The sequence below is a fragment of the Oncorhynchus gorbuscha genome, unplaced genomic scaffold (genome assembly GCF_021184085.1).
Source record: "Oncorhynchus gorbuscha isolate QuinsamMale2020 ecotype Even-year unplaced genomic scaffold, OgorEven_v1.0 Un_scaffold_1188, whole genome shotgun sequence".
NCBI lineage: Eukaryota > Metazoa > Chordata > Actinopteri > Salmoniformes > Salmonidae > Oncorhynchus > Oncorhynchus gorbuscha.
Genome location: NW_025746044.1, coordinates 161504 through 167089, shown reverse-complemented (window position 1 = coordinate 167089; position 5586 = coordinate 161504).

The window sequence follows — 5586 nt, the reverse complement described above, 5'->3', positions numbered from 1 at the left end:
TCTCCCTCTGTACCAAGCTCCTCTCCCCTCATGTACCATACTGTAGACTGTCTTCCTCTGTACCAAGCTCCTCTCCCCTCATGTACCATACTGTAGACTGTCTCTCTCTGTACCAAGCTCCTCTCCCCTCATGTACCATACTGTAGACTATCTTCCTCTGTACCAAGCTCCTCTCCCCTCATGTACCATACTGTAGACTGTCTCCTCTGTACCAAGCTCCTCTCCCCTCATGTACCATACTGTAGACTGTCTTCCTCTGTACCAAGCTCCTCTCCCCTCATGTACCATACTGTAGACTGTCTCCCTCTGTACCAAGCTCCTCTCCCCTCATGTACCATACTGTAGACTGTCTCCCTCTGTACCAAGCTCCTCTCCCCTCATGTACCATACTGTAGACTGTCTTCCTCTGTACCAAGCTCCTCTCCCCTCATGTACCATACTGTAGACTGTCTTCCTCTGTACCAAGCTCCTCTCCCCTCATGTACCATACTGTAGACTGTCTCTCTCTGTACCAAGCTCCTCTCCCCTCATGTACCATACTGTAGACTATCTTCCTCTGTACCAAGCTCCTCTCCCCTCATGTACCATACTGTAGACTGTCTCCCTCTGTACCAAGCTCCTCTCCCCTCATGTACCATACTGTAGACTGTCTCCCTCTGTACCAAGCTCCTCTCATGTACCCCTCTCTGTACCATCCCCTCATGTAGACTGTAGACTGTCTTACTCTGTACCAAGCTCCTCTCCCCTCATGTACCATACTGTAGACTGTCTTCCTCTGTACCAAGCTCCTCTCCCCTCATGTACCATACTGTAGACTGTCTCCCTCTGTACCAAGCTCCTCTCCCCTCATGTACCATACTGTAGACTGTCTCCCTCTGTACCAAGCTCCTCTCCCCTCATGTACCATACTGTAGACTGTCTTCCTCTGTACCAAGCTCCTCTCCCCTCATGTACCATACTGTAGACTGTCTCCTCTGTACCAAGCTCCTCTCCCCTCATGTACCATACTGTAGACTGTCTCCCTCTGTACCAAGCATGTACCATACTGTAGACTGTCTCCCTCTGTCCCAAGCTCCTCTCCCCTCATGTACCATACTGTAGACTGTCTCCCTCTGTACCAAGCTCCTCTCCCCTCATGTACCATACTGTAGACTGTCTCCCTCTGTACCAAGCTCCTCTCCCCTCATGTACCATACTGTAGACTGTCTTCCTCTGTACCAAGCTCCTCTCCCCTCATGTACCATACTGTAGACTGTCTTCCTCTGTACCAAGCTCCTCTCCCCTCATGTACCATACTGTAGACTGTCTCCCTCTGTACCAAGCTCCTCTCCCCTCATGCACCATACTGTAGACTGTCTCCCTCTGTACCAAGCTCCTCTCCCCTCATGTACCATACTGTAGACTGTCTTCCTCTGTACCAAGCTCCTCTCCCCTCATGTACCATACTGTAGACTGCCTCCCTCTGTACCAAGCTCCTCGTGCCGCATGTACCATACTGTAGACTGTCTCCCTCTGTACCAAGCTCCTCGTTCCGCATGTACCATACTGTAGACTGTCTCCCTCTGTCCCTAGCTCCTCTCCCCTCATGTACCATACTGTAGACTGTCTCCCTCTGTACCAAGCTCCTCGTGCCGCATGTACCATACTGTAGACTGTCTCCCTCTGTACCAAGCTCCTCGTGCCGCATGTACCATACTGTAGACTGTCTTACTCTGTACCAAGCTCCTCTCCCCTCATGTACCAGACTGTAGACTGTCTTCCTCTGTACCAAGCTCCTCTCCCCTCATGTACCATACTGTAAACTGTCTCCCTCTGTACCAAGCTCCTCTCCCCTCGTGTACCATACTGTAGACTGTCTCCCTCTGTACCAAGCTCCTCTCCCCTCATGTACCATAATGTAGACTGTCTTCCTCTGTACCAAACTCCTCTCCCCTCATGTACCATACTGTAGACTGTCTTCCTCTGTACCAAGCTCCTCTCCCCTCATGTACCATACTGTAGACTGTCTCCCTCTGTACCAAGCTCCTCTCCCCTCATGCACCATACTGTAGACTGTCTCCCTCTGTACCAAGCTCCTCTCCCCTCATGTACCATACTGTAGACTGTCTTCCTCTGTACCAAGCTCCTCTCCCCTCATGTACCATACTGTAGACTGTCTCCCTCTGTACCAAGCTCCTCTCCCCTCATGTACCATACTGTAGACTATCTTCCTCTGTACCAAGCTCCTCTCCCCTCATGTACCATACTGTAGACTGTCTCTCTCTGTACCAAGCTCCTCTCCCCGCATGTACCATACTGTAGACTATCTTCCTCTGTACCAAGCTCCTCTCCCCTCATGTACCATACTGTAGACTGTCTCCCTCTGTACCAAGCTCCTCTCCCCTCATGTACCATACTGTAGACTGTCTCCCTCTGTACCAAGCTCCTCTCCCCTCATGTACCATACTGTAGACTGTCTTCCTCTGTACCAAGCTCCTCTCCCCTCATGTACCATACTGTAGACTGTCTTACTCTGTACCAAGCTCCTCTCCCCTCATGTACCATACTGTAGACTGTCTTCCTCTGTACCAAGCTCCTCTCCCTCATGTACCATACTGTAGACTGTCTCCCTCTGTACCAAGCTCCTCTCCCCTCATGTACCATACTGTAGACTGTCTTCCTCTGTACCAAGCTCCTCTCCCCTCATGTACCATACTGTAGACTGTCTTCCTCTGTACCAAGCTCCTCTCCCTCATGTACCATACTGTAGACTGTCTCCCTCTGTACCAAGCTCCTCTCCCCTCATGTACCATACTGTAGACTGTCTTCCTCTGTACCAAGCTCCTCTCCCCTCATGTACCATACTGTAGACTATCTTCCTCTGTACCAAGCTCCTCTCCCCTCATGTACCATACTGTAGACTGTCTCTCTCTGTACCAAGCTCCTCTCCCCTCATGTACCATACTGTAGACTGTCTTCCTCTGTACCAAGCTCCTCTCCCCTCATGTACCATACTGTAGACTGTCTCCCTCTGTACCAAGCTCCTCTCCCCTCATGTACCATACTGTAGACTGTCTCCCTCTGTACCAAGCTCCTCTCCCCTCATGTACCATACTGTAGACTGTCTTCCTCTGTACCAAGCTCCTCTCCCCTCATGTACCATACTGTAGACTGTCTTCCTCTGTACCAAGCTCCTCTCCCCTCATGTACCATACTGTAGACTGTCTTCCTCTGTACCAAGCTCCTCTCCCCTCATGTACCATACTGTAAACTGTCTCCCTCTGTACCAAGCTCCTCTCCCTCATGTACCATACTGTAAACTGTCTCCCTCTGTACCAAGCTCCTCTCACCTCATGTACCATACTGTAGACTGTCTTCCTCTGTACCAAGCTCCTCTCCCCTCATGTACCATACTGTAGACTGCCTCCCTCTGTACCAAGCTCCTCGTGCCGCATGTACCGTACTGTAGACTGTCTCCCTCTGTACCAAGCTCCTCGTTCCGCATGTACCATACTGTAGACTGTCTCCCTCTGTCCCTAGCTCCTCTCCCCTCATGTACCATACTGTAGACTGTCTCCCTCTGTACCAAGCTCCTCGTGCCGCATGTACCATACTGTAGACTGTCTCCCTCTGTACCAAGCTCCTCGTGCCGCATGTACCATACTGTAGACTGTCTTACTCTGTACCAAGCTCCTCTCCCCTCATGTACCATACTGTAGACTGTCTTCCTCTGTACCAAGCTCCTCTCCCCTCATGTACCATACTGTAGACTGTCTTCCTCTGTACCAAGCTCCTCTCCCCTCATGTACCATACTGTAGACTGTCTCCCTCTGTACCAAGCTCCTCTCCCCTCATGTACCATACTGTAGACTGTCTCCTCTGTACCAAGCTCCTCTCCCCTCATGTACCATACTGTAGACTGTCTTCCTCTGTACCAAGCTCCTCTCCCCTCATGTACCATACTGTAGACTGTCTCCCTCTGTACCAAGCTCCTTCCTCATGTACCATACTGTAGACTGTCTCCCTCTGTCCCAAGCTCCTCTCCCCTCATGTACCATACTGTAGACTGTCTCCCTCTGTACCAAGCTCCTCTCCCCTCATGTACCATACTGTAGACTGTCTCCCTCTGTACCAAGCTCCTCGTGCCGCATGTACCATACTGTAGACTGTCTCCCTCTGTACCAAGCTCCTCTCCCCTCATGTACCATACTGTAGACTGTCTTCCTCTGTACCAAGCTCCTCTCCCCTCATGTACCATACTGTAGACTGTCTCCCTCTGTACCAAGCTCCTCTCCCCTCATGTACCATACTGTAGACTGTCTCCCTCTGTACCAAGCTCCTCTCCCCTCATGTACCATACTGTAGACTGTCTTCCTCTGTACCAAGCTCCTCTCCCCTCATGTACCATACTGTAGACTGTCTTCCTCTGTACCAAGCTCCTCTCCCCTCATGTACCATACTGTAGACTGTCTCCCTCTGTACCAAGCTCCTCTCCCCTCATGCACCATACTGTAGACTGTCTCCCTCTGTACCAAGCTCCTCTCCCCTCATGTACCATACTGTAGACTGTCTTCCTCTGTACCAAGCTCCTCTCCCCTCATGTACCATACTGTAGACTGTCTCCTCTGTACCAAGCTCCTCTCCCCTCATGTACCATACTGTAGACTATCTTCCTCTGTACCAAGACTCCCCTCATGTACCATACTGTAGACTGTCTCCTCTGTACCAAGCTCCTCTCCCCTCATGTACCATACTGTAGACTGTCTCCTCTGTACCAAGCTCCTCTCCCCTCATGTACCATACTGTAGACTGTCTCCCTCTGTACTGTCTCCTCTGTAACAAGCTCCTCTCCCCTCATGTACCATACTGTAGACTGTCTCCCTCTGTACCAAGCTCCTCTCCCCTCATGTACCATACTGTAGACTGTCTTCCTCTGTACCAAGCTCCTCTCCCCTCATGTACCATACTGTAGACTGTCTCCCTCTGTACCAAGCTCCTCTCCCCTCATGTACCATACTGTAGACTGTCTTCCTCTGTACCAAGCTCCTCTCCCCTCATGTACCATACTGTAGACTGTCTCCCTCTGTACCAAGCTCCTCTCCCCTCATGTACCATACTGTAGACTGTCTTCCTCTGTACCAAGCTCCTCTCCCCTCATGTACCATACTGTAGACTGTCTCCCTCTGTACCAAGCTCCTCTCCCCTCATGTACCATACTGTAGACTGTCTCCCTCTGTACCAAGCTCCTCTCCCCTCATGTACCATACTGTAGACTGTCTTCCTCTGTACCAAGCTCCTCTCCCCTCATGTACCATACTGTAGACTGTCTCCCTCTGTACCAAGCTCCTCGTGCCGCATGTACCATACTGTAGACTGTCTCCCTCTGTACCAAGCTCCTCTCCCCTCATGTACCATACTGTAGACTGTCTCCTCTGTCCCAAGCTCCTCTCCCCTCATGTACCATACTGTAGACTGTCTCCCTCTGTACCAAGCTCCTCGTGCCGCATGTACCATACTGTAGACTGTCTCCCTCTGTACCAAGCTCCTCGTGCCGCATGTACCATACTGTAGACTGTCTTACTCTGTACCAAGCTCCTCTCCCCTCAT